The sequence below is a fragment of the Mauremys mutica genome, unplaced genomic scaffold (genome assembly GCF_020497125.1).
Source record: "Mauremys mutica isolate MM-2020 ecotype Southern unplaced genomic scaffold, ASM2049712v1 Super-Scaffold_100095, whole genome shotgun sequence".
Lineage (NCBI taxonomy): Eukaryota > Metazoa > Chordata > Testudines > Geoemydidae > Mauremys > Mauremys mutica.
This window is the reverse complement of record NW_025423264.1, coordinates 817,157-830,835: the sequence shown is the minus strand read 5'-3', so window position 1 is coordinate 830,835 and position 13,679 is coordinate 817,157. Positions and strand designations below refer to the sequence as shown.

At 52.0% G+C, this 13,679-nt stretch overlaps 2 non-coding genes across 2 annotated transcripts; one reads left to right on the top strand and one right to left on the bottom strand.

The window, feature by feature from the left end:
- Positions 1-1,018: 1,018 nt before the first annotated feature.
- On the top strand, positions 1,019-1,090 carry TRNAT-UGU. Its single transcript has one exon. It is a non-coding gene; the product is annotated as a tRNA-Thr (tRNA).
- A 4,895-nt stretch (positions 1,091-5,985) lies between these two features.
- Positions 5,986-6,057, bottom strand: TRNAG-UCC. Its single transcript has one exon. It is a non-coding gene; the product is annotated as a tRNA-Gly (tRNA).
- Positions 6,058-13,679: the final 7,622 nt, after the last annotated feature.

The following is a 13,679-nucleotide window of genomic DNA, read 5'->3' as shown; positions in this document are numbered from 1 at the left end:
ATCCCCGATACAGGCTGGGGGGGGGGTGGAAACTGGCTCTCCCTGTCCTACCCAGGCGATGCTACAGCAGCTGTTCCCAGGGGCAGCAACCCCACTGTCACCCTGCAGCTTTAACCTGCTCCAGGGGTGACCTGCTTCCCCCTCCTTTGGGAGCCCGGGGACCCTGAACTTCCCAGAGTCACCTAATTGATGCTGAGCTGAGCTGTCCCTTGTGCAAAGCAGGAGGCCAAAACCAGGGAAACAATGGACAAGCAGCGGGCCCTGGGCACATCCAGCCCTGGCCGTGAGATGTTCCCTCCCCGCTTTCTTTATGCCCCTGTTGTTATTTCATGGATAGTCTGGGATGGGGGAAAAGCTGAGTTCACCCCAGGTGGAGGGGGAAGAACCCTGAAAATCTCAGGCCCCAACTCCTGCTAGGAGGATCACTGAGGTGCGGGGAATCTGCATGGGAAAGGGACGGTGTGAATTGTCAAGGTGGGGAATGAATAACAATCTACAACTAGATCCACCTCATTAATCACTGACACAGGCTAATCCTGCCGCAGATAGAAGGGAAACTTGGAGTGATTCTTTGCTGTTCAGCCATGGAAACAGTGACCCAATTGAACCGAAGTGAATGTGCTGGGGAAAGGTGGACTTTACAGGCAGGTGGAAAGAGCAGATCCTAGAAAAACCTAGAGCTCCCCACAGCACTTCTGCCACCAGAGTCAGGTGTTGAGTGACTCACAGTGCCCTCCCCCGACACATTACCTTCCAGCAGGAGGTGGCAGCACCCCTCACCCAATGCTGGGGAGAGGGCTGAGTGTATCTCTGCACCCTGAGCCCAGGGCACCCACTCTCTCTGCCCCACACATCGAATCTGGCCCTGCAGCAGAGTGACCCCTAAGAACCAGCAACTTCCAGGACAGCAGATTTGGCCTCAGAGCAGGGAATGTGTCCCTCATGCTGCTTTTAGGCCACTAGGTGCTCTGGAAACAGGAGGGCTCTAAGTGTAACCTATAGCACCCATAGCCCATCTGGGGATGTAGCTCAGTTGTAGAGCACATGCTTTGTATGTGTGAGGTCCTGGGTTCAATCCCCAGCATCTCCAGGTTCTTTTCACCCTCCTGCTTTGCTCATGCCCTGCAGGAGTTTCAATCCTGCTCAGTGAGGGGCTAGTGCCAATTGCATGGAAGGTCTGGGGGGGTTTCTGCTCCTAAGTCTCCTCTGCACATTTAAGATTCCCACCTGCTGTGCTGCTTGGGACAAGGGTAGATGAGAAGGGCAAATCCTCCAGCACTGGAGGGAAAGGTCCCATCTGCACAGACTGAGAGGCAAAGACTAGACTTATTTCTTGTCTGGGGCCAATCTTTTCACCTGGTACAGCCCTTGTTCCAGCTCAGGTGGTAGCTAGGGGCAGGGCCGGCTCCAGAGCCCAGCGGGGCAAGCACCTGCCTGGGGCGGCCCTTTCCCGGGGGGGCGGCAGGCTGGGCCGGCGGACCTGCCGCAGTCATGCCTGCGGGAGGTCCACCGGAGCCCCGGGAGCAGCGGACCTGCCGCAGGCATGACTGCGGAGGGGACGCTCGGCCGGCGGCTCCAGTGGACCTCCCGCAGGCATGACTGCGGACGGTTCGCTGGTCCCGCGGCTCGGCTGGACCTCCAGCAGGCATGCCTGCGGCAGCTCAACCGGAGCCGCCGGACCTGCGAACCGCCCGCAGCTGCGGGAGGTCCAGCCGAGCCGCGCAACCAGTGGACCCTCTGCAGTCATGCCCGCAGGAGGTCCGCTGCTCCCGCGGCTCGGGGGCGCCTCCCGGGCATGACTGCTTGGGGCGGCCAAAAACCTAGAGCCGCCCCTGGCTAGGGGATGTCTCATGACTGCAGCATGTTTGTTCAGTTCCACCCTCTTATGGAGCTTTGGTACAAGGCAGGAATCTTTTGTCTCTCTCCTGGGGAAAAGCCCCAGGTTTAAGATGGATTCCTGTACCAGGTGACATGGTCACATGTCCCGTGAGACACCCCCCCCCCCCAAGCCTTCATTCTTCCTGGCCTGACTCACAGATGGTGCAGGACAGAGCCATCTCCAGTCAACTGTCCTGGTTAATGGGAGCCATCAAGAGTCCAAACCACTATTAATGGCCCACACTTTGCATCATTACAACAGGACCTCAGAGTTATAGTTCATATTTCTAATTTCAGATCCAAGAATGATCGGTTCATACAATAGGATGAACACACACAGTAGATTATAAGCTTTGTAATGATACCTTACAAGAGACCTTTTGCATGAAGCATAGTCCAGTCACTTTATATTCACACTCATTAGCATACTTTCATAAAATCCTATGGAGTGCAACTTCACAGCAGGGAAAGGGTTTTACTGTGGCACCTGGGAGCAGTTGAGTTTCATGTTCAGGCTGTGGTATGAGTTCCTTCACGTTTCTCGTAAGCACACAGGGACCTTCGCGGGTGCTCTCGATACAGGAATGGCCCAGATATGATAAAGTGATGGGAATTGCATTTTCCTTTTTTTTTTCTGTATTTCCAATGACATTTCTGTTTGTGATTTCATTTTGCTTTGTATAACTGTGTTTTCTCCTGGATTTGATATTTAACAAAAAAAAGAATACGGCCTCAGGGCACCAGATGGAGGAGCAGGCGGGGCTAGGACTGCTAAGAGAGCGAGAGTAGCAGGTTTTCTGTATAGTTTCCTGCCCTCATTTTTCTTGACTAGTTTCTCTTCTGTACGAAATTTGCTTTCTGTAGAATGTGAGCCTGGCTAACTCAGTTGGCAGAGCATCAGCCTTCTAATTTGAGGATCCAGGATTCAAGTCTCTGGTGAGGCAAAGAAACACTTTCCCCCTGTGACATACCCAAAGAGTTTTAGAAGGACTCTCCTTGACTTTAGTTTTTCCTTTTCAGGACATGGCCTTTCCCAGGAAGGGCCCTTTAATGCCTGGGACTGAAGGTGCTACTGCCTCTGCTGTCCACTGGCCTCACAGTCTGGAGGAAGAAAGGCCTCTGGGCCTGCAGCAAAGTGCTGTGTGCTGACTTTTTCAGCAAATGCAGGGCTGGCCAGAGAGGCATCTTCCCACTGAGTCCTCCCTGCCAGAAAAAATTGTCCCCAGAGACAGGGGCGGCTCCAGGCCCCGGCACGCCAAGCGCTTGCTTGGGACAACAAGCCACAGGGGGCGCTCTGCCGGTCACCGCGAGGGCGGCAGGAAGGCTGCCTTCGGCGGCCTGCCTGTGAAGGGTCCGCTGGTCCTGCGACTTCGGTGGACCTCCCGCAGGCAAGCTGCCGAAGGCAACCTGCCTGCCGTGCTTGGGGCGGCAAAATGCCTAGAGCTGCCCCTGCCCACAGAGTCCTCCCTGCTGGAAGTCTACAGTAATCAACAGGTGCTGTGCTGGTCCCATGGTGTAAGGGCAGCACTCAGGACTTTGAATCCTGCAATCTGAGGTGAAGTCTCAGTGGAATCTGAGAACAATTCCTGTGCCACAAACCCTGCGGGGTCTTCCAAGGCTCTGTCTTGCTTTCTCAAAGGCCACGAAAGCCTCTACAAAAGGTTTTTTTCTCCTGCTGATAATAGCTCACCTTAACTGATCACTCTCGTTATAGTGTGTATGGCAACACCCAATTTTTCATGTCCTCTCTGAGTGTGTGTGTGTATTTTCCAGCTGTATTTTCCACTGCATGCATCCAGTGAAGTTGGTTTTAGCCCAGGAAAGCTTATGCTCAAATAAATTTGTTAGTTTCTAAGGTGCCACAAGAACTCCTTGTTCTTTTTGCAGATAAATTAATGGAGGTTAAGTCCATGAATGGCTATTAGCCAGGATGGGTAAGGAATGGTGTCCCTAGCCTCTGTTTGTCAGAGGGTGGAGATGGATGGTAGGAGAGAGATCACTTGCTCATTACCTGTTAGATTCAGTCCCTCTGGGGCACCTGGCATTGGCCACTGTTGGCAGATAGGATGTGAGGTTGGATGGACCTTTGGTCTGACCCAATATGGCCATTCTTATGTTCTTATGAAGGGAGGGGCAGAGCACTGGGACAGAGCTTCTGTAGTGTAGTGGTTATCACGTTTGCCTAACATGAAAAAGGTGCCTGGTGCAGAAACATGTGGGTTTAATTTTCCCAGCTCCTAGTGGCCTGTCCCTGCTGATGTAGAAGCAGCAGTGATTTCTATGCTCAGAAGGTCTGTTATACTTCCCCTGCTCCCACTTTTGTCTCCTCTCCCTCTCTGAATGCCTGTGAAGTGGCTTTTCCCCTCCCGCTCCCTCCTGGAATGCTCGGGGGATGAATGGGCTGGTTGAAGAGCAGAAGAGCTCCCAGGTAGACAAGGTGTCTGGGATGCTAATTAGGCAGCGATCACACACCCAGAGCATGGACACTGCCCAAGGTGGAGTGTGACCAACCAGATGCAGCCAAGTCATCTCTAGTCACAGGCCATGAGGTGCAGGCCCTTAAAAGGGGGAGGGGCCATGTGCTCAGGAGAGCACTCACAAGCTTGTACCTCCAGTGAATGCCCTTCGCCCAGACCGCCTGGCCAGTGGTTCTCTGCGTTGTATTTCATTGTGCCTCAGGAAGACTTACCTTCATCGCACCGTCCATCACGGTGCTGTGGGACACTTACCTTGCAGAATCCTGACATCTCCAGTGCCGTGCCTGTCCTGGGAGCGTGAGTATGTCACCCTGCCCCCCCCTTCTTTTGAGCTTAGCTATCAATATAATAAACGTGCTGCTTTCTGCCAAACTCCGGTGGGTCATTAGTGCTCCCTACGCTGACTAGCTGGCCCAATTTCGGGTAACACCTGCGATAACCCCAATCCCTGCATGGCAGAGGGTGGTGAAATGAGCTGAGAAAAAGCCTTGGCATCAGCAGGGGAAAGCTAGAGGATCTTGGCCAGTCACCTTTTGAAGCCCTGTGGCTTGGTCTCCTCTGCCCTTGGAGATTGGCCTATGGCGGCCGGCTCTTCTGCGTGACTTGCCAAAGGAGGAAGTGAGGCGGGAATGGGGCAAAAGAGGAAAGTCGAGCTGAGGAAGGCAGGGCAGAAGCTATGCGCCTCAGTGCGGCTAAGTGGGGTTAGTAGAGCACCACCAGTCGTTCTGCAAACCCTGGGGAGGTGCGGTTGGCTGCTGGGAGGTAGAATCCTGTGCCTGCCTCTTGGCTTCCCAGGGATGGCTACTTGCAGCCCAGGAGAAGAAGGACAGTTCTGGGTGAAAGGAAGACAAGCAAAGCTATGGGAGGAAATTTGGGAGCAGGCTGCTGGCTCTGCGCTGGGGGAGGGGTTTGGGGTGCAGGAGGGGTGGCGCTTACCCCGGGCACTGCAGCTCCCAAAGTGACTGGTACACACAACCCTGAGGCAGTAGCTCCTAGGTGGGCGGGGCCAGGGGGTCTCCGTGTGCTGCTGCCTGCAGGCGCTGCCCCCAGAGCTCCCATTGGCTGCAGTTCCTGGCCAATGGGAGCTGTGGAGTTGGTACTCGGGTCAGGGGCAGTGAATGGAGACACTCCCCCGCCCCGGGGATGCTGGGACATGCCGTCCATTTCTGGAAGCGGCACGGAGGCAGAGTGGGCAGGGAGCCACCTCAGTGCTGCTGGTACATCTCTGCACACCCATGGGGGGAGGGGAGCAGAGGGCCTCCATGTGCTGCCTGGGGTAGGGGCAGTGCACAGAGCTGCCTCCCCTCCCGGGTCTATTACAGGAGTGGGTGGGTGGGGTCTTTTGGCCTGCAAGGTGCAGCAGGTCGGACTAGATGATCACACTGGTCCCTTCTGACCTTAAAGGCTCTGAGTCTAAAAGGCAGAGGGAAGTAAAGAATTTTTTTTTAAAAAGTAAACCAAACATTGTAATACCAGGATGACTCCAACAGCTCATTGTACAGTCCCACCTCTTTCTTCCTCCATTGTGTGTTGAATGACCTGCAGGACATTGATTCTGTCATTCCATTGATAAACTAATACAATGTGACTGGAATTAAACCACTTTCCAGGGGAGAAAACATGACATCCCTGCATTGGCTGGGAATTGAACCCAGGTCAACTGCTTGGAAGGCAACTATGCTCACCACTATACCACCAATGCATCTCGCAAAAGTGCTACTTATGCTTGCCCAAAGAGGCTAGACCAGCATTGAGGAGATTTTCTGCCTGTTAAAATGTACTGGATTCTCATCACTAAAAAAACCCACCTCCATCTTCACTTGGGTTTGAACCATCAGACTTTCAATTAGCCACCAAAGTTGTTAATCACAGGGTATGTCTACACTACGGGATTATTCTAATTTTACAGAAACTGTTTTTTGGAAACAGATTGTATAAAGTTGAGTGCATGCGGCCACACTAAGCACATTAATTCGGGGGTGTGCATCCATGTACCGAGGCTAGTATCGATTTCCAGAGCGTTGCACTGTGGGTAGCTATCCCGTAGCTTTCCCATAGTTCCCGCAGTCTCCCCCACCCATTGGAATTCTGGGTTGAGATCCCAATGCCTGATGGCGCAAAAACAGTGTCATGGGTGATACTGGGTAAATATCGTCACTCAATCCTCCCTGCGTGAAAGCAACGGCAGACAATCATTTCACGCCCTTTTCCCTGGATTGCCCGGGCAGACGCCATAGCACGGCAACCATGGAGCCCGTTCAGCCTTTTTTCACTGTCACTGTATCTTTATTGGATGGTGCTGACAGACGTGGTACTGCAGCGCTACACAGCAGCATCCCCTTGCCTTTTGCAAGTTAGCAGAGATGGTTACCAGCCATACCGTCCCGTCTGCTGCTTTGCAAGTTGACAATGACAGTTGCCAGTTATACTGTACCATTTGCTGCTGTCATGGGTGCTCCTGGCTGGCCTTGGTGAGGTCGGCCGGGGGCGCATGGACAAAAATGGGAATGACTCCCCAGTTCATTCCCTTCTTTAAGTTTTGTCTAAAGGGAGAGTCAGTCCTGTCTGGACTATCGGGCAAGCCTACAAAAGAACCAGGGAGGCAAACAGCTGCTCCGGGTCAGAGCCCCAGACATCCCGCAGAAATGATGAGCTGCCATTCTAGGGGGTGCCCCTGAAACAACCCCACCCGTTGCTTCCCTCCTCCCCCACCCCTCCTGGGCTACCGTGGCAGTTATCCCCCTATTTGTGTGACGAAGTAATAAAGAATGCATGAATATGAAACAGCACTGACTTTATTACCTCTGCAAGTAGAGCTCAAAGGGGGGAGGGGAGGGCAGCCTCCAGCTGCTATGATATTCCAGGCAGGACTGAATCTCCATTAGACAAAGCTTAAAGAAGAGAATGACCTGGGAGTCATTCCCATTTTTGCCCAGCCACCCCCGGCCGACCTCACCGAGGCCAGCCAGGAGCACTCACGGGATGACGATGACAAATACGAGTCCTACTGTACCGTCTGCTGTCTGCAAGGGAAGGGAAGGGAAGGGGATGCTGCTGTGTAGCGCTGCAGCACCACATGTGCCAGCAGCATGCAGTAGACATACGGTGACATTGAAAAAAGTCGAGAAATGATTATTTTCCCTTTGCTTTCATGGGGGGAGGGGGGACGACATGTACCCTGAACCACCCGCAACAATGATTTTAACCCTTCAGGCTTTGGGAACTCAGCCAAGAATTCAAATGGTTTTCGGAGAGTGCGGGAAGTGTGGGATAGCTTCCGTCGCCCGTCGCCCCTCCCTCTGTGAGCGTCTATTTTATTCTTTGGCTCTCTGGTACGCTTGTCTCAGCTCCTTAAGTTTCAGCACTGTGTTGAGTCCCTGTTGTGGCCTCTGTCCATCATAGCCTTGGAGATTTTTTCAAATGTTTTGGCATTTCGTCTTTTGGAACGGAGTTCTGATAGAACAGATTCATCGCCCCATACAGAGATCAGCTTCAGTATCTCCCGTACGGTCCATGCTGGAGCTCTTTTTTGATTCTGGGACTGCATGGTCACCTGTGCTGATCGGCGCTCCACGCTGGGCAAACAGGAAATGAAATTCAAAAGCTCGCGGGGCTTTTCCTGTCAACCTGGCCAGTGCATCTGAGTTCAGATTGCTGTCCAGAGCAGTCACAATGGTGCACTGTGGGATGGCGCCTGGAGGCCAATACCATTGAATTGCGGCCACACTAACCCTAATCCAACATGGCAATATCGATTTCAGCACTACTCCCCTCATCGGGGAGGAGTACAGATATCGGTATTAAGAGATCTTTATATCGATATAAAGGGCTTCGTTGTGTGGCCGGGTGCAGGGTTAATGGATTTAACGCTGCTAAATTTGATATAAACTCGTAGTGTTGACCAGGCCAGAGAGAGCAGCAGGTTTCCCCTATTGTTTCCTGCTCTTGTTTTATTGACTAGTTTCTCCTCTGCACCAACTTCCATGCTTTGTTTGTGAGCCTGGCTAGCTCAGTTGGCAGAGCATCAGACTTTTAATCTGAGGGCCCAGGGTTCAAGTCTCTGGTCAGATGATAAACTGCTCTCCAAGTTCTTAAACTATCTTTATGGAGTCCTCTTTGATGTTACTTTTTCCCTTCAGGATTTTCCCTTTCCTCAGAAGAGCCTTTTTGTGTGTGGGTTTGAAGGGGCAACTTCCTGACAGCCCCTCTGTCCTTGCAGCCTGGAGGAATAAAGGCCTCTGGGCATAGAGCATGTTCCTTCCCTGCACACACACACACACACACATACATACAAACACACAGAATATCCCTAAGGAATTAGAATCACCTGCTGCCTTCCCCTGTCCTGCTGGATCCCCAAACGAGGATGCTCTTCAGCCTAAACCCATGTCCCCTCTTTTCCCAGTGCCCCTCAGACCCAACCCTCAGTCCCTCCTATGCTCACTGCTCCTCACTCCCAACCAGAGCCTGCTCCTCTTCACCCTTCTCCTCTGTCCCAACCCACAGCCCCCTCCTATTCCCAGTGCCCCTCAATCCCAACCCACAGGCCCCCCCATTCCCAGTGCCCCTCAATCCCAACCCACAGGCCCCTCCTATTCCCAGTGCCCCTCAATCCGAACCCACAGGCCCCACCTCCTCACGCTGCTCCTCAATCCCAGCCCACAGCTCCCTCCTTCCCTCCAGCAACAGGTGCTTCAGACCCCCTCAGGAAGATTTTCTTGCAAGGTTTCGTGTATGAGTCTGCATGTCGATTTTACAGTATGTTGGAAATAGGTTGGGTTGCTTGCCGAAATGATCACTTGTGGCTGGTGTTGGATTCCCAGTCTCCATGTTACAGGGGCAGGAGTAAAATAAAGGGTTGTTATCCTTGTTGTGTGACTCGAGGGCAGCAGAACTGGGCTTGGCACACCCTGATGGAGGGACTCACCCTCAATTCAATAGCACTTACTAGGCAGGGGACAGGGGTTCCAAAGCCAAGGGGGTTGTGTCCTGGGTCCTAATACTAAAATTTAGGTGTTAGACCAACCCTAACACAGAGTGCCAGTGGAGGGATGAGTGAGTCCCTAGACAACATAGTGAGTACGGTGCCTTCTTATTTTCCCCCTTTTCCACCCAGGATGGCAGGTGAACTGTACAGAGGCACCTCTGGGCTTGCACTGACTAAGGACAACAGCTGTGAGTGGGGTGCAGAGAGGGGATGGCTCATGTTAAAGGACTTTTGGTTGCCAGACTTACGAACCGTAGGGAGAAGGACACTGCCCAGCTTATTTGGGGGTGGGTCTTTCCCTCGTGGTTTATGTTTATGTGTTGGGGCTGCTGACATGACTTCTGCTAACCCTGGGCTTACATTGCAGTGTAGACATACCCTGAGAGGGCATCTATACTGTGATAAAATCCCACTGGCCCGGCTGGCCTGGATGATCTGATTTGGGCTCCTGGGGCTCAGACTGGAGCCCAGGCTCGGAGACCCTCACCCCTCATGGGGTCTTGGAGGCTGGGCTGAAGCCAAAGTGTCTACACTGTAATTTTATAACCCTGCAGCACAAGCCCCACAAGCCTGAATCAACTGACCCAGGGTTTGAGAATAGTGGCTTGGGTGTGTTAATGGCAGAGTAGACATAATGCTAGGCTATGTCCACACTGCAATGAAACACCCATGGCTGTCCCGTGCCAGTGCAGGCTCCGTCCGTGGGGTGGTAAATTTGCAGTGTAGACATCTCGGCTCAAGCTCAAGCTCTGGGAGCCCTCAAGGTTGGGAGGGAGTTTAGCAAGCAAACAAGGTAGAACGGCAGTGGAGTATTACCCTGGACTCAGTGGCATTTCTCCATTGGTCTGTCTGCTTTGGGGCAGGGACAATAACACATCCTGCTGCTTTTTTTATTTCAAAGGGCAGTCTAGGATTTTCATTCTCGCACACGGTGCACAAAGCAGAGCTCAACCCTCAGCGCAAACTAAATGAGCTGTCCACAGGTTCTGGCAGCCACAATGAGCCATTTGGTGTGAGAGCTCAGACCTGCCCCTGTCCCAGAGGGGGGGGGGTCATCTGTGACAGGCTGGGCCACTGACCTATCAGCTCTTAACTCTCAAAGTTTCAGTAATTCTGTTATCAGTGCCTTGTGAGTATAATTTAAACAGCCATACTGGGCTGAACCAAAGGCCCATATCTAGCTCTGTGTTTTGTTCTCCCACAGTAGCCAATACCAGGTACCCCAATAGTTACTCAACAAGGCACCACGATGAGTTGAACGCAGGATCTCCTGTTTACAAAGCAGGTGCTTTAGCCAGCTAAGCCATGGTGCCTGTGGGTGGCTAAAATACAGTGTCTGCCCACACCTGACTCCCTGCCATCCCCACTGGGGCCTGAAAAGCTTTGCTTGTGTTTGGATTCTGCAAAGCAGAGGAACAGGTGACATTTTCCTTGCAAGCTGTGTCTGTGTATGTGACTGAATCTTTGGCCAGGTCTGCACTACAAAGTTATTTCAGCATCATTATATTGCTGAGGTGTGTGAAAAACACACAACGCTCCCTCGGTCGGCAGCTTGTAGCTGGTGCACACACTGCAATACCACATCTGGTGACAAAACTGCCCTGTTTTGGTGACAAAATAAAACCACCTTGACGAGAGGCCTAGAGCTTTGTTCAGCAAACTTAAAGTGACAAATTGTCAGTGTAAATGCTGCTGGTCATTATATCACCATAACGGGCCTCCACCAGTATCTCACCATGCCTGCCATGAACTCACCTGCCCTGCATTCCTGTTACAGAGGTTGGGTCCCTCCCCTTTCATAGCTCCAGAAAGTTCTGACAGCTGAGTTGCTATGTACACCGGGATTAAGTTGATAGAACTGCATTGTCAGCCTAAGTAATGTAATTACTCCAATCTAATTTCATAGTGTAGACCTGTCCAAAGAATCACACACACACCTTGGGAGCAAAACTTCACCTGCTCCTCTGCTTTACAGAATCCAAACACGAGCAACGCTTGTCAGGGCCCAGTGGGGATTGGCAGAGATTCAGGTGTGGGCAAACACAGTGTTTTAAGTAACAACAAGCATTGTGGCTTAGCTAATTAAAACACCTGTCCTGTAAACAGGAGATTCTGGGTTCAACTCCCAGTGGTACTTTGGGGAGTGGCTTTTGGGGCACCTGGTATTGGCTACTGTCAGAAGACAAGATTCAGAGTTAGATGGACCTATGGTTTAAATTACACTCGCAGGCACCGATAATAGAGTTACTGAAAGTTTGGGTGTTAAGAGCTGATAGGTCAGTGGTCCACTCCCCTCAATGCGGTTTTACCATTTCCACTTGCTAAACTCCCTCCCAACCTCTATAAAATTACAGTGCAGACATATGGGCTTGAGCCCAACCTGTGAGACCCCACGAGGGGTGAGGGTTTCTGAGCCCAGGCTTCAGCGTGAACACAAATATCTGCACCACAGTTTTTAGCCCCTCAGCTTTACGTCCAGGAGCCAAAGTCAGATGACCCAGGCCAGCCCTGCTGCCATCTTTATCCCAGGAGAGATGGACTCTAAGGCTACATCTCCATTGCAATGTAAGCCCAGGTGTGGCACGCTGTGCTCAAAGCAGCACCTGGAAGCCCCATATTCACCACTCTCATATAATGATGACATGATTTGTACAAAGTCTGCCTGGTGAGGTATCATTTCAAAAGTCTTGCTCTGTTGAACATTAATATCATGTTGGATTGTGTGTGCTCACATTGGTTGGGAAGTTATGAAGTTTTGCTCTGTGTATGTTACTGAGATATGTTATGAGGTTGGGAAATGCCCCCCACCAGCCTTTCAGGTGTGACAATGGAGGAGCCAGATTCGCTGCTGGCCCATTCAAGAGATCCACACTCCCAAGGACTATCCCAGGAACCGTGTACAATGCAGGCTTCTCCGAGATAGCACAGCGACAATGGACACTGCTTGACTCACATTGAAGCAAAGGAGCTTCCTAGCAAGTTGGAAGAAACTATGAAAGGGGGGTAGAGACATTATGAATTGGCCTCTCTCCCCCACAACTCAATACCTGTAAACACACCTGGACGGCAAAAACTGAACTGAGATAAATCAGAAGAGAATAATAATACATTCAAATCAAAGTCCCCAAACAGACTAGTATGCAGGGGCGGCTCTACAAATTTGGCCGCCCCAAGCAATCATGCCCGGGAGGCGCCCCCGAGCCGCGGGAGCAGCGGACCTCCCGCGGGCATGACTGCGGAGGGTCCGCTGGTCGCGCGGCTCGGCTGGACCTCCCGCAGCTGCGGGCGGTTCGCCGGTCCAGCGGCTCCGGTTGAGCTGCCGCAGGCATGCCTGCGGGAGGTCCAGCCGAGCCGCGGGACCAGCGAACCGTCCGCAGTCATGCCTGCGGCAGGTCCGCTGCTCCCGGGCCTCCGGTGGACCTCCCGCAGGCATGACTGCGGCAGGTCCGCCGGCCCAGCCTGCCGCCCCCCCGGGAAAGGGCCGCCCCAGGCGGGTGCTTGCCCCGCTGGGCTCTGGAGCCGGCCCTGCTAGTATGGGTGTTTCAGCAGAAAATTTTCAGTCTGGGGAATTTTGTTTTCTCAGTCAGACCTTGCCAAGGGAAGCAGGGAGAAAATGTTGGAGTTGCCTCCTTCAGAACAGCTTGGTCTAGACACTAGCTCTGGTTCACTGCTCTGGCCTTGCTTGGGTTGAGGGTATTTTAATAATTTGGGTAGGTCCCAGGGTGTTTGGGGGACAAGATGAGGATGTTCCCTTTTGAGATAAAAACTAAGAAATACAGCACTAGAGAATTATTTTTTTTTAGAAATCTGGGTTTTAGACATTTTATTTAAAGCAAGGGAGTTCTGAGTTTCTGAGAAGGTTTTTGTTTGCAAGAAGCACCATTGTTTGATCTGTCATTGTACCAAAGGGGAAGTAGGTTTTCTATAAAGGATGGGTGAATACTAAATGCATCCAAGGAGGATGGGATTCAAACCCATGCGTGCAGAGCACAAGAGAGTAGCAGTTTATCACCTTAACCACTCAGCCAGCTCATCATAACTGTAAAAAAAAAGACAGGAGGAGAAATCTAAGGTCAGCAGAGACAGGACCAATAAGGCATTTTTAAATACTAAGCGGAAGCAGGGGCTGAATGAGCTCCCCCCTCACATCTAGTGAGGAGCTGGGGGAAAGACTTCAGGAACAGACTGTGTTTGCACAGACACACCTAGTCTGCCTAGCTATGCAGCATGATGGGGCTACTTTCCCAAAATGACCAGTTTTGGCTGGTGGCAGGTTACAAATCACTTTAGGATTGAGTGGAATGAAATGTTATTATCCTTCCTGCATGAGTGAAGGG